General features: G+C 30.4%; 1 long non-coding RNA gene across 1 annotated transcript; it reads right to left on the reverse strand.

Annotated features, from left to right (window-relative positions):
• Positions 1-967: 967 nt before the first annotated feature.
• Positions 968-1,825, reverse strand: LOC105775043 (uncharacterized). The gene is made up of 2 exons (XR_001127645.2): positions 1,641-1,825; positions 968-1,319 (listed from the first exon to the last, which is right to left on the reverse strand). It is a non-coding gene; the product is annotated as an uncharacterized LOC105775043 (long non-coding RNA).
• Between the last annotated feature and the right edge of the window lie 14,676 nt (positions 1,826-16,501).

Genomic DNA, 16,501 nt, shown 5'->3' on the forward strand with positions numbered 1-16,501 from the left:
ATTTGAGCTTTTGTTAACTCTTTCAACAATTTATAGGTCATTTAGGACCTATTTGCAATTTAATTACTATGTCATATTATTCACTATTATTCATATGCATCTATTTCCAATTTCAACATCATATGATTTCTCAAACAAATTATAAAATTACGAACTATTAAAGTATTACAAATAACTCCAAGAATACACCGATAACAATTATTCACTTAATATTTCAACAAATCATTTATACTACTCTTATGTATTAGTAAACCCATCATTTGAAACAATTTCTTAACATTATAACTCTTCTATTATTTTTCCTCATCCTCATCCTTTATGTACATGTAGTTATACGAGAATTTATATGCTCAAGATTGTATGCCTATATGCAACATTAATTTCAATTTTACTATTTACATAATTTTAGCAAAATTGACCACTTGAGTAGTAGTCACTAAATTATTTATATCTTGGTTTAAAGTGTTCCAAATTAAGATCCGCATGTTTTTTTTTAATCTAGACTCAATGACCTTTTTACCATAATTTTTTCATAATTTCCTCTAATGCCAATTAATACAAGAAATTGTTTTAGTTTTCTCTAAAATTAATTATCTTTCAAAGATGTGACTCGTATAATATGTCCATATGTTTCCATTAAAATTATACTCATATATATTTTAAGCATATAAATTTCATTTCCTAAAGATTTTTTACAATTTGAAACAATTTTTCAAAGTCAAAATAGAGGAACACGAAATCATTCGATCTTGTCTCACAAAAATTCATATATCTCATAATTTAATATTCCTTTACTTACACCATTTCTTTTATGCTAAACTAGACTCAATAAGGTTTAATTATATATAATTATATATATAATTAAACCTTTAAATAGATCTATAAAAGTTTTGGTGAATTTTCACAGTTGAACTACTGCTGCTGTCTAAAACTATTTTAGCGAAAATTTTACTTATTATCACTCATATCAACATTTAACACTTATTTCACTTATCAAACTATAAGATTCTTATACAAGATCATTTGGTTGTACATAACATTAATTCGCTAACACCTAATGTAGGGCCCAAATTTTGCCTGAAGCCCAAAGTGAACAAAAATCCACAGTCCAAATTACAAACAAAATACAAACCAAACCCAAATACATGTCCCCAGCCCATTAAGCCCAACTAGCCTAAACACCCAATGGCCCAATCAACCCAATCACCTAACCCTAGCCTTCAATAGCTTTCTGCTCTTGCGTTGCAGCCAAGCCGCTCCTCACACACGAGCCTCTGTCCATGCGCCGTGCCGAGCCATGCCACGTCTTCGTACGACACCTGCAAAGCAAAGGACAAGTAAACGAAAACAACAGCAAAGAAGCAGGAAAATATGAGAAAATTGATGTATTTTTGAATTATTTTTCGATTCGGCTATAAAGCCATTTTTTAGAATCTGTAAGGGGATACTCACGCAAAAAACGCACCCACGCATACTGTAAAAAAAAAGAAATCAAGAAAACGAGAGATCGGTTTTTGAAGGTGGTTCTTCTTTTAGTCTATTTTTTCTGCGTTTTTTTGGTTTTGTTCTTTCATTTTTCCTATTTTTTTATTTATATACGTACAACAATAAGCAAAAGAAAAAGGGATTAGAACTCTTACCTGAACGCTCTTGGATCCACGCGAAAAGGAGCTGAGAAGCCCTTGGTGGTGAGGCTCCAACCACCGTTCATGGTGGAACTGCGGCAGAGGAGGGCAAGAGGGCTTAGTTTTTTTTTCTTTTTTTTTTACGGCTTAAAATGGAGGTCTGAATGTTAAGGCTTTAGGGTTTTGATTTGATTTTTACAGGTTATAAGAAACGGCACCATTTAGGGCCCGCTTCAATGGCTCTAAAACGGTGCCGTATAGGCCCGCACCCAATGACCCGATCCAACCGCGGCTAGATCCGCGCGTTTTGGTAGGGGGAGGGATAATTTCACTCCTGGTCCTCCCTCTTTTGTAGCGTGTTCAAATCGATTTTCTTTCTTTTTAATTTTTGCCCCTTTAATTTGATTTCTATTTTATTTTAGTCCATGCTGCAACGCAGCATTTCGTGGGACGGGATATTTCCTACTTTAGTCCCTCGTGCTATTCGTGATTTGTAATCTGGTCCTTCCCTTTTCTTTATTTTAATTTCTCCCTTGAATTACTACTTCAACGCCAATTTAGTCCTTTGTTTTGTTATTAATGTTGTAATATTATTTAGTTCGTACATTTCTTTTTATGTACGTAAATCATTTTATTACATACTGTTATTTTAATTCTTTTTTATCTAATATATTAGTATGAATTTTATGTTAATCTAATATTACCTATATATTTTAATAATTCTATTCTTATGTATATATACTTTTGTGCATTAAAATCAATAATATATTTATATAATGCTATTTTGTATAAATATATACATGCATATATATAGTTTGCATAAAGTTATTTTTATTATCATACGTATATATATACCTAATATATTATTGATTTCATATTTACGTTTTTTTCCTATTTCATGTATAACTTACATATTTTAAAATACTCCATTATATACTTCATTTGTCTCAATTTTTTATGCGTACTATTATATATACTATTCTATGAAGTTTTTAACCCTATGCATTATTTATTTAAATTAATATATGTATGTTATTGATTTTCAATTCATTAGCTTTTAAATGTTAGTATCTACTTGGGACCATTGCTCTTATGTATACGGTATTGTTTGCTTGTATCAATTGATTATTAGTATTCATAGTGTACGTTTTGGCTTACGAATTATCATTTCCCGTTGTACATCATCATTCTATCACATTTTATTTGTTTAAAAGGTTACGCTTCGTATTATTTAAATATCAAAATCATTTTTTTACGAAAGTCTTTTAATGTAACGCAAATACTCGACATTTGGAATCTTCGAAAGAATTGAGCCCTAACGTATTGGGTTCCAATTTCCTCGTCGAATCTAAATAATCGAAATTTTTCAAACATACAAATTTCAAATAAAAACCCATTCTTGGGAATTCGACATGTTGTGTCCTCACGCATTGGATATGACGTGTTATTTTCTCGAGACGAGGATTTTAAAAATTAAAGGCAATGTTCGATATTTAGGAATTTTGTGAAATCGAACCCTAACTTACTGGTTTTTGATTTTCTCATTTGACCCAGATAATCGGATATCCTCCTCAAAATGCATATGTTTTAAAAGACAAGAGATAAACTTAATTTTGAGGATTTAAAATGTTGCACTCTAACTTACTGAGTGTGACGATTTATTTCTTTGAAATAAGTGAATCTCATCGTCTAATTCATTCTATTCAAAATAAAAGGATCGTATTTTAAAATCTTTTCAAAATTTCGACATTAAGACATTAAACAATCAATTCGGTGCCAATTTTGGGCGTCACGAGGGTGCTAACCCTTCCTCGTACGTAACCGACTCCCGAACCTGTTTTCTTAAATTTCGCAGACCAAAATCATTTTCAAGGTGAGCCGATCACACCTCAATAAAGGATCGGTGACGACTCCGTTTTCATTTTAAAAGTTGATCCCCGTTTTTCAAACTTAAAAATGGTTTCGACACCTAAGACATCATTTAAACTCTTTATATTAATACTTTATTTAAATCATAAGTTTTTGTACACTTTACAATTTAGTCCTTTAACTATTATTTCAATATATCAAATCAACTCATTACATAATTTCAGCTTATTCATAATTTATTCAACTATTTAGCATAATCTATACTTGATTAAAATTAAATAAAGTAAAATTCTTAAAGTACATACCTTATGTCTTTAACCTCTTCACTTTGTCCACAACGTTCTCCACTTCCAGTTCCAATTTCTTTCTTTCAAGATAATATTCTAACTCTCTAGTATCTCTACTTCACTTTTTCTTTTGGGTGGCAGAGGAAATTTTCAAGGAATTTGGGAGAAAAAGTGAGATTTCATGGTAAAGGACCAAATTGTAAAGAAATGAAAGTCCCCTTTCATGTATATATAAGTGGCACTTGAAGCATGAAGAATTTTTTTCATGTTTCCATACAAATACCTTATTTAATTTATTAATTAAATAATAAAATATTCAACCAATCATAACTTAACACTTTTCTTTCTTAATTATAACACCATCTAATTATCTAATTTGAGTAATGGTCATTTTATACTTCATGTTTCTTCAAAATTCCACATTGAGTCACTATTCACTTTTGGTAAAATTACACTTTAATCCTTCATATTTCTTTACTTATTCAATTTGGCTACTACACACCAATTTCATGTCAAGAAATTTGGTTTATTTTCTCTTTTGGTTCTTCAATTTTTCTCATGTTTATACTTTATTCCCCTAAATTTCAAATAATTTTACTTGAACCTCAAAATTTTTTACATATTTACTAGTTAAGCCTTACATTAATTTAGTATACTACAACATACTTTTCAATTTAACTTTCTTTGGTACTCGTCAATCTTCTCTTTTATCACTTTCATTTTCTTATTTTAGTTTATCGAGAAATCAATTGTACACTATCTTGATTTATAACTGCTTTTAAAATATAAAAATTTGAGGGGTGTTACATATGGTAGAGAGCCACGTTGTAAATAGCCACCTAAAGGTTCCAACATCTTCGCGTGAAACCAAAACACAATCTAATATGATAGATTGACCATTGTGGTTAATTCCGACAAACAAATCAAATGAAAAGATCATGAAAGTCCTCATAAGTTGTTTTACTCTAAGGATGGATACAAATGATATTTTTCAATTTTCTATCGCTGTCAAGGTAAATTTGTAGTAGAAGTCCCTGTCTCTATTTTACATTTCAAAAAAAAATTGCACAAATACTCAACATCCCTCTCTCGTAGGATCGACTTACTATTGATATGAATAAAATTCCTACAACCCTCTAGTAAACAATCCATTTCTTTAGGACCACTTAAATGAACTTGGACCAATTTAATACTCTTTCAAATTAGTAGGCCAACTATATCATTTGCTCCAAGGCTTCTCTTTAATCGGTTAGCACATGACTATATGCAAACATAAACCTAAACATCTTAAAAAGAATTTCATAAGAATGATCAGTAACTACCTTCATTACAAGTTAGGTCCCATCGTCATCTAATACATCATTGATCCTTGCACTAGAAAAAATTCTCTTGCTACAACTTCTGTCACTCAATTTGCCACATTTATCACAAGTTAAGAAAGTATACCTAGGGACTCCACCTCCCTTTTTACATAAATATCTTTCCACTATATTGAATCCTTTAGACTTGGCATGTTTTTTTTATAATAACCAAACAATACATCAATGCTTGTGAAGTGTATACCTCTTGTTGGATCCAATTCTATGTTCAAATTATAGACATCCTATATTTTATTTTTAGCAACAATGGAAACTTCCATGTTTACATCATGAAAATCCTAACGATGAACGCAAAGATCATCAACCTTATCAACATGACTAGAATCTTCATCCATTCTGCTCGATTCATAGCTTGGATCCGAGGATGCCCCCTCGATTCCTTTGTATCTAATATGTTATTGTAAAAATAGAATGTCGGTAATGACAATATATCACAAAGAAAAGAGAAATAAAAATGAAGAACACACAGATTTTTACGTGGAAACCCTTTTGGGAAAAAACCACGGACAGAGGAGAAGAAAATTCACTATGTCAAATTCGAATAATTACAAGAGGAGTAGACTATGTCTATTTATAGACTTGTAAAACCATATTCTAATAGGAGTGTTATAAGATTGAAACACCTTATTCTAATCAAGATCAAATAGATGGAGTTTAATAAGGTTTAAAAACCTTATTCTAAAATAAAATAAAATAAGTATAGTTCTATAAGGATTTTACTTTTATTTTATTTTACCACTGTATTTTATTTAAATAAGGATTCGGGTTACTTAATTCTAACAATCTCCACCTTGACACGAATTCTCAATGAACAAGTTCTTCATCGCAAACTCTCAACGAACAAGTTCTCCACCTCTTCCGTAAAACCCCTTAAGGATTTAACTTCAACAATGAACACCAATCAAGTCTAAGAAATGCTCAAACTTGGTTATAGGAAGTGACTTAGTCATCATATTTGCAAGATTTTCATGAGTACTAAAACATCAAAGTGTTTTGTTCTCTTATGAAACATTTGATCTTTTGCAAGGAAGATGGCACTCTGACTGTCACAAAATACTGTATTGATTTGAAGGTCTTCATTGAATTCATTAAAGAGACCCTTCAACCAAATAGCTTCTTTACAAGCCTCAGTAATTGCCATGTACTCAACTTCAATGGTAGACAAAGCAACTGTAGTTTGCAAAGTGGCTTTCTAACTAATTGCACAACCTCTGATTGTAAAGATATAACCTATGAGAGCTCTTCTCCTATCAAGTTCTCTAGCAAAATCAGCATCAACATACCCAATGACTCCATCTCTAGTTCTTCCAAACTGTAAGAAAACATCAGTAGTACCTCATAAGTATCTTAAAATCCACTGAACTGCTTTCCAATGTTCTTTACCTCGATTCACCATGTATCTGCTAACTGCACTGACTGCATATGATAAATCTGGACGTGAACAAACCATAGCATACATGAGAGATCCCTCTGCACTAAAGTATGGAACATGTGACATGCACTCAATCTCATCATCTGATTGTGGAGACAAAGCCGATAAAAGTCTGAAATGGGCTGCTAAAGGAGTACTAACAGGCTTAGCATTCTGCATATTAAATCTACAAAGAACTATCTCAATGTACCCCTTCTGACTTAGGTACAATTTACTTATTCTATCTCTAAGAATCTCCATACCAAGTATCTTCTTTTCTGGTCCCTAATCTTTCATATCAAATTCTTCACTTAGTTGGGTTTTGACCTTTCTTATCTCTCTTTTATCTTTCGAAGCTATCAACATGTCATCAATATAAAGGAGTAGATACACAAAAGAACCATCACTATTTTTCTTAAAGTAAACACAACTGTCAAAGCTACTTCTTTTAAAATCATAAGAAGTCATAAAGGAATCAAACCTCTTGTACCACTATCTTGGTGACTGTTTCAAATCATAAATGGACCTTTTTAGCAAGCAAACATAGTCCTCTTTTTCTGAGACTATAAAACCCTCTGGTTGTTGCATGTAAATATCTTCCTCAAGTTCTCCATGCAAAAATGTAGTTTTTACATCTAACTGCTCAAGCTCCAAATCATGCATGACCAAAATACCAAGCAAAGCTCGAATTGAATTATGCTTCACAACTGGGGAGAACACATCTGTGAAGTCCACTCCTGGAATTTGACTGTAACCCTTTGCAATGAGCCGTGCTTTATATTTGGGTTCTTCAACTCCTAGAGTCCCCTCTTTCTTTTTAAACACCCATTTACAACAAACAACCTTTTTACCTTTAGGAAGTTTCACAAGATTCCATGTTTTGTTCTTGTGGAGTGATTCCATATCCTCTTGCATAGCAAACATCCACTTTTCTGAGTCTTCACAACTAACCGCCTCAGAATAATTAGATAACTCTTGGTTTGCATCTATATTTTCAGCCACATTTAAAGGATAAACAACTAGATCAGCCTCAGCATACTTCTTTGGAGGTTTAATTTCTCTTCTAGTTCTGTTTTTGGCGATAGAGTATTGTGGTGAAGAAGCAACTCTATTCTGAATTTTTGTACTAGCTTGAGGAGTCGACTCTGTTGTAGATTCTGATTAATTTGATGCTCCACCTGCTTTTGATTTTCTTTATTGAAAGAGTTTTTAAGAGAAAAGTTAGGTAGCATAGCAGTTTCATCAAAAACAACATCTCTGTTAATCACAACTTTTCTATTTTCAGGACACCATAGCTTATACCCTTTTACACCAGCTTTATAGCCAAGAAAAACACATTTAATGGATGTCAGTTCCAATTTTTCATTATCAACATGAGCATACGCAGGGCAGCTAAAGATTTTTAAATCAGAATAGTCAGCAGGATTACCAAACCATACCTCTTGTGGAGTCTTTTTCTCAATGGCAACGGATGGAGATTGGTTGATCAAAAAATATGCAATAGAGGCTGCTTCGACCCAAAATGACTTTGGTAAGTTGGCATTTGACAACATACATCGAACCTTCTCCATGATCGTTCTGCTCATTCGTTCTGCAATGCCGTTTTGTTGTGGAGTATGACAAACTGTCAAGTGTCTCACGATCCCTTCTAACTTGCACAGTTTATTAAACTCATCATAATAGAACTCTAAGCCATTGTCTGTGTGGAGGTATTTTATTTGTTTTCTCATCTATTTTTCAATCATAGTTTTCCAAGACTTCAATGCGAACAACACATCACTTTTCTGTTTCAGGAAGAACGCCCACACTTTTTTGGAAAAATCATCAATAAAAGTTAGCATATAATTAGCTCCACCTCTCGAAGGCACTCTGGATAGGCCCCATATATCAGAATGAATATACTCCAACGTTCTCTTCGTGTTATGGATTCCTCTGGTGAATCAAACTCTCTTTTGCTTCCCAAAAACGCAGTGCTCACAAAACTTCAGTTTACAAATTCCTTACCCATCAAGAAGTCCTCTTTTGCTCAATTCTGCCATGCCATTCTCACTCATATGCCCTAGGCGCATATGCCAAAGTTTAATAATATCATCATCTAATAAGGAAGAGGATGTGACAGCTTCATCACCAGTAACAGTAGAACCCTGTAAAACATATAACTTGGCAGTCTTTCTCTGCCCTTTCATCACAACGAGGGAACCTTTGGAAATCTTCAAAACCCCACTTTCAACTGTGTATTTGTACCCTTTTGAATCAAGAGTACTCAACGAAATTAAATTTCTCTTTAATTTTGGAACATGTACGTCACTAAGTGTTCTGATAACTCCATCAAACACCTTAACTTTAATTGTTCCAACACCTACAATTCTACATGAAGCATTATTTCCCATCAAAGTAACACCTTCATACACTGTTTCCTAAGTTGTAAACCAATCCCGATTGGGACTCATGTGGAAGGTGCAGCCCGAATCAAGGATCCACTCTTTGCTCACTTTAGAATTGTTGACAGAAGCGACTAGAAGTTCACTATCATTGTAATCTTCTACAACATTAGCTTTACCGAAATTTTCTGGTTGTTTTCCATTTTGATTCACAACCTCCCTTTTGATCTTATTTTGTAGCTTATTACACTCAGATTTAATGTGTCCTTTCTTCTTGCAGAAGTTACTAGTTTTACCTCTATTTGAAGACTCCGATCTACCCTTAGATTTACCGTGAGGATTTCGTTCATGTGTCCTTCCACGATCATCATCAACATTCCGATCTTGTCTTCCACGAACAATGAAACCCTCTCCCTGAGAGTTGACTTTAACCACAGGATGCTTCATCTTATCATATGAGATTAAAGAATCATAAACCTCATCAACTGTGAGAGACTCGCAACTATATAAAATCGTATCTCTAAAGGTTGAATAAGACGGGGGCAACGAACAAAGTAGAATCAACCCTAGATCTTTCTTATCATACTGAACCTCCATGGCCTCCAAGTTTGAGAGAATTTCTTTAAACACTGTTAATTATTCGTGCACAAATGCACCTTCCTCCAAATGATGAGCATAAAGACTCTGCTTCATATGCAGCTTGCTAGTTAGAGTTTTCAACATACATATTTGTTCCAACCTCTTCCATAATCCAGCGGTGGTCTTCTCCTTCATCAAATCCTGCAAAATTTCGTTAGAAAAATACAGATGTAACTGTGTTAACGCCTTTCAATCATTGCGCTTCTTCTCTTCCTCCATCAATGTTGAAGGCATCTTATCTACCCCTAGCAGGGCTTCCTCTAAGTCCATCTGTACAAGAACTGCCTACATCTTTATCTGTCACAACGCGAATCTGGTGTTGTGATCCAATAGCGAAATTTCATACTTCAAAGACGCCATTACCGAGATTGAGATGAACAACCTAGAAGCTTTGATACCAATTTGTAAAAATAGAATGTCGGTAATGACAATATATCACAAAGAAAAGAGAAATAAAATTAAAAAACACACAGATTTTTATGTGGAAACCCTTTTGGGAAAAAAACCACGGGTAGAAGAGAAGAAAATTCACTATGTCGAATTCAAATAATTACAAGAGGAGTAGACTATGTCTATTTATAGGCTTGTAAAACCATATTCTAATAGGAGTGTAGTAAGATTGAAACACCTTATTCTAATCAATATCAAATAGATTGAGTTTAATAAGGTTTAAAAAACCTTATTCTAAAATAAAATAAAAGAATAATAGTTCTATAGGATTTTACTTTTATTTTATTTTACCACCGTATTTTATTTAAATAAGGATTCGGCCACTTAATTCTAACAGTTATCATTATTAGAGAAACCAAACAAATCATTCAAGGTTTCTCTTACATTATAGTTTTCATTTTCGTTTGATTTCCCATCTCTCAATTTTTTAATTTCTTTATAGTTATGGAAAGAAAAACTAAAGTGATACAGAATAAAGAAGAGTATATTAATTCAATAGTGAGACTCTTCCTCTTCTTGGAAATGTATTGATATATTCTAGAAAGTGAAACATAATTATGGACAATTAGCATACATTAGAAACATGTTAACATTAATGACCCTATGGTCTTTGGGGAAGATTACGTTGGAAACCATCTAACATTAATTACATAATGGTAGGAAGATTATGAAGGGAAATACCATGATGAAGCAACAATTCCCTTCATAAACCTTAAAAAAGCAATTCCCTTCCTTAGAGTAACAATGTCATTGTACACGTTCTAGACAATTTCTGAAGGTTTAATAGTGTCATATTTTTTAAAGGCTTCGATTTTGATATATAGATAATAAATCAAATAGAAATAATTGGAAGGCTTACTTCACGATTTAGCCCTTAAAGTATACCAATTTTCCCATTTTGGCATCTAAACTTTTTTTTGTCCCAATTTAGTACTTAAAATGTAACACCCCATACCAGATCCGATCGCCGTGTCCGAGCTATGGGATGTCATATTCGTTGTTGGAGCAACTACGACCAATTATATACACAATGTAACCATTTATACATGCAGATAAATATGTTACACCTTCATAATATGTTACATAATCATTTTTGGGTCTTATACGAGCTTATAAAAGCTCTTTTGCTAAACCGAGGTCGAATTAGGACCAAATTGTAAGGTTTGCAAAATATTAAGTTGATGTCGCGACTTTGAGGGTTCGTCGTCGTGACATTAAGGGCTTGACGTTGTGACATGACCGTTTGTTTGCAAATGGTCTAAATGGTACCAATTTGTATCACCTAACAAGCAATTTTAATGCATCAATTCAATCTTTTAGCCAAAAATACCATTCTCAAATGTTCATTCCTATTATCTATCATTATATATATACATTTGTATTACATAAATTTTACATTCTCAACTTGATATCTATGGCAATTTCCAAACATTTATCAATTAGTACCAATTCATGTGATCCAATCTATTAACACATTTATATATATCAAGATCATTCTAACTTCAATCATCCAAAATCACAACATTTACCATATCAAATGAACCATTTCTAGCTTAAACATTAATATGACTATACATTATACGAAACCGACTCGAAACCTAGGTACATGCCATATATCAAAATGAAAGGGACTATACAAACATTTTTGAGTTAAGGACTGCTAGCTGGATGCTGAATCAAGTCTCGGGACTTTGAGATCCACCAAAACCTATGCACGGAATAAACAAATCGTACACTGAGCGATAAAAATCAATGGATATTTCATGATTCAAGTCAATGCAACATTAGCATTAGCAAATGAACGCAATGAATTTAAGCTTAATGTCTAACCAATTCACATTTTGTCATGCCAAGTATTTCCATTATCATATATATTTATATACATATAGAAAATTTTATATCAATTCATTTAACATTTGCAATAGAATTCACCATATCTTACCATTCATCAAATGTCAATCTATATACTATTTGAAACATTCAATACCATTTAAGTTTCTAGTATATATACTTTTAACAATAGGCCATCCAATTTCCATGTTCAAGCAATGTCATTTAACCATTCAACTTACGATTTGATTCTTTTTCTGAAGTCTATTAACTCATTCATATTCGATTCAGCCCTTAGGACTCGTTTCTAATTAGTTCACATAATCTTTTATATAGGGGCAAGCGTTCGATCGAATTGAGTTGAATCGAGTGAAATTATTCGAGTTAAATTAAAAAATTAAACATATCAAATTAAAATCTTATTACAATATAAATAAATCAATGTTAGAACACATAAATTTGAAACCTTATATATTTGAAAACTTTTTCAAAGCAAAAAAGAAGAAATACTTTAGTACGATACACTTGAATCATCATTAACTTATTTAGTCCCCAAAATTATTATTTTGGAAATTTTTAAAATTTTAAATTTCTTTATAGCTTTTAGAATTTTTTAAAATTTTTAAATATATAAATTTTAGAATTTTCACAAATATTTTAAATTTTAAAATAATTTTGAATTTTTAAAATAATTTTGAATTTTTCTTTTTGTAATTTTTGTTGAGAGATATTAATTTGCTCATTTTCAAAATTGACACGAGCCAAAGGGGTATTTACACCAATATGTTATTCGAATTTGAATTATTCGAGTTATTCAATTTGTAAAATTCAACTAGACTCGAACTCGAAACTCGAAATTTGAATTACTTATTCGAGTTAACTCGAAAAAATTGAATAATTCAAATAACTCAACTCGATTAACTCGAAATTCGATTTTTTTTCAATTTTTTCAAATCAAATCGTATTTTGCTAACCCTTACTTTTATATACTTTCTTTATCATAAATTACATATATGCACATATAGTTCCATATCATCATATCATTGTATAATCCCTATTAACTTGACTCGGACTCAGATGGATACACGGATCGTTCAATCAACACACCAATTTGGCATCAAAGTGCATCATTGGATAAACTGAAGTAAGGGAAACCGACACACAAAGTGCACACTGGCGCACGAAGCACATCTTGGCACACAACATGTATAAACCCATATACAATCTAATCCTATGGCATATCAACTATATCCGACTCTCCTGAATAGTTAATAGGATACCAATAGTCCAATTTTCATTATACAATCCAATTCATATAAAATTTCACATTCAATTTCATAATCTCATTTCAATTCATTATCAATACACAAGTATCTCATATCATATAGCATATATCAATCCATTTTCATATCACATATCATGTCTCAACTAACTCATTCTACTTTTTATTTTGTTCAATTTAATCCACTATTTCGATATTCAATATCATAGCAAATCAATTCATATGATCATTAGTAACTAACCTCTATACCCTATCATACAATTTAAAATGAATATACAAATAAATAGATTGATCACGAATCATAAAAGTACAAACTGAATCCTCGTGTCTCTCTTCGACGACACTCGCTTTTCCTTTCCCTTTCAATGGTTCAGCGTCGCTTTTAGCTACACACAATAATACAACAAATAAAAGATATCAATTTTCATCCAATTCAAATTTAAATACAAAGTCAAACATATTTTGAATTTTATTCAATTTAGTCCCTATACTCGGGATATGCATATCTTTTGATATTTAACATCGGATCAAAATTTGTTTCACATTCTTTCATTAGGGACCCTATACTTTCTATTCCTAGCATAATTTCATATTAGGTTTTTAATTTATTCAATTTGGCCCCTAATGTTACAAAGTTAACAACCAAGCTTATTTAAATTTACAATTTAGTCCTTATCATGATCTAAGCTTAATTTCTATTAATTTCAAACTTAATTCATCAATTTCTCAACAATGACAACTTGCTAAAAAATTAACAATTGAAAAATTGATAGATGAGCTAGATAAATCAGAATCTCATGATCATAAATCTGTAAAAATCACATGAAAAAGGGCTTGGTTACCTTATGAATTTTGGTTGGTCGAATGTCTGAAGCTAAAGTTTTCTTTTCTCTTTTTTTTCTAATGGTGGCGGTGCTCTTGCCAAAAAAGATGATGGTTTCATTTTTTTATCCACTAACTTTAACTTATATACTTAAATTAAGTTATAACTAATCTTAATTATTTAGTTTAATCATAGTCTAATATATTTCAACTACTATTAGTTTAAACTTAATGGTAATTATCATCATCATCCACTATCTCAAGATTAATAATGGTTAAATAACCATTTTAGCCTTTCGGATAATTATTATCTAGATCCCCAAGCATTTTCTTAATTAAAACTCAATAGCAATTGGACTTTTATAATTTAGTCCTTGAGCTTTAATTAACTACATTTTTGACTAAATTACTTAACCGAACTTCAATATATTTTTATTTTAACTTCGTAAAATTCCTATTTTATATTTATGAACTCGGTTTATAGAAATATGGTTTCAAAGTCGCATTTTTCGACACCACTGGAATTCGGGTCGTTACATAAAGTATCAATTTCCTTTATTTTTGGTCCATTTTGTAACGGACGTTGAAAAAGTTGTTAGGCAACCAGGGGCAAAGCCAGAATTTTTTTAAAGGGGGGCCGAAATTAATTTGTATATTTTTACAATAGTAAAAATACAATTTCACTATTTTAATATTTATATCTTTATAATTTTTAAAGGATTAAATTAAATTTTTGTCATTTTTAGGGGGCCAAAGTACAATTTTACCTTTACTAATTTAAAATATAAAAACTTTAAAGGGGTCTAAATAGAAAATTTTCCATTTTAGGGGGTGGAGCCCCTACCAGCGGCCTTGGCTATGCCCCTGTATGCAACTTTGGCCAATGAAAAAGCACCACGCGACAATTAGGTTATTTAAAATAAAAAGATTAAATTTAAATTAAAAGTTAAAAAAATTATAATATTAAATATTTAAATACTAAAAAACACTTTTGACATTGACCACTTGTTGACCGAGCGTTGACTGGCCACATGGTGCTATTAAAACACGCCACATATCATTTTAAATATTTTTTAGTATTATATATTATATTGATTGAAAAAGTAAAAAAAATATATGTAATTTTTTTCAAAAAAAAAGTTTAAATATTTTTATGAAATTTGAAGTATAAAATTATAAAATTTAAAAGTCAAAATACTATATAAAATTGAAAAATTATAAAAATAAAAAAGTATTTAAATTTCATGTAATTAAAAAACTTGAAATTTAAATATCTTTTAATTTGATGATTATATATTTTAAAGTTTTATAAAAAATTATATTTTTTCTATACATTTTATGAATTTTATATATTTATTTCTATTTTTATATATTTTAATATGTATATATATTTAACAAAAAATATTTATTTTTTTATATAAAGACGTGACGTGGCATTTTATGATTGGTTATAAGAATGTTGTTTTTTAACATGTTTTAGATATAAATTAAAAAATTAGTATATTTGAAATACTAAATTAGAAAAAAATATTTTAAGTTGGAAAAGGAGAATACTTTAAAAGTGAAATAGTAAATTAAGACTAAGGGTCAATTCTTCATTGCTTAAAAAAATATTTCTGACTCCAAAAACACTTTTAGAAGAAAAGTTGTGCAGAGCAGCTGCTTTTGACTGAAATTTTTAACTTTTCATAAATATTTTTCAAAAGTACTTCTGAAGAGGAGAAGCTCCCAAAAGCACATTTGGTGCTTAATTACTTTTTCACCCTTCTAATAACATAGTAGTTTCTTTTTTTTCTTGGTGCTTAATTACAAATGTGTTAAAATCATTACTTAAAATAAAAAAATATTTTTTAAAATACTAATTACAAATATTTAATGGTTATATTTAAATATTTAAAATATAGTTTATATATTCTAATTAAATTTTATAAATAATTAATATTTATTGCTTAAAATATTTAAAATTTATATTTCATATATTAAATATTAACAACAAGTTATAATAAAATTTTTATATTCTTACTAAAATATAATAATATTAACTAATTTAAATATTATTTAAATGCATATTTGTTACTTGATAATATGTTTAAAATGAATATTTTATTTGTGAAAAGTATTTTTGATTGTAATGTTAAACACTCAAATTTTGAACTAAACTTTTTAAAAATATTTCACAAAAGCAATTTTACAGCACTTTTCAAAACATTCTTCAAAATAATAAACAACTTATTTAAATATTAACTAATTTAAATATTATTTAAATGCATATTTGTTACTTAATAATATGTTTAAAATGAATATTTTATTTATGAAAAGTATTTTTTGATAATAATGTTAAATACTCAAATTTTAAACTAAACTTTTTAAAAATATTTCACAAAAATTTCAAAAATATTCTTCAAAATAATAAACAACTTACCCTAATTGCAACTGAAAACAATTTTGTCCAAGGCAGATAAGCAGTTTGACTGAACGGGTCTAAATAGTGTTGGCCTGTTTACGTTTAAAAACCTAGCTTAAGCT

Source organism: Gossypium raimondii, chromosome 10, assembly GCF_025698545.1.
Source record: "Gossypium raimondii isolate GPD5lz chromosome 10, ASM2569854v1, whole genome shotgun sequence".
In the NCBI taxonomy this organism is placed as follows: Eukaryota; Viridiplantae; Streptophyta; class Magnoliopsida; order Malvales; family Malvaceae; genus Gossypium; species Gossypium raimondii.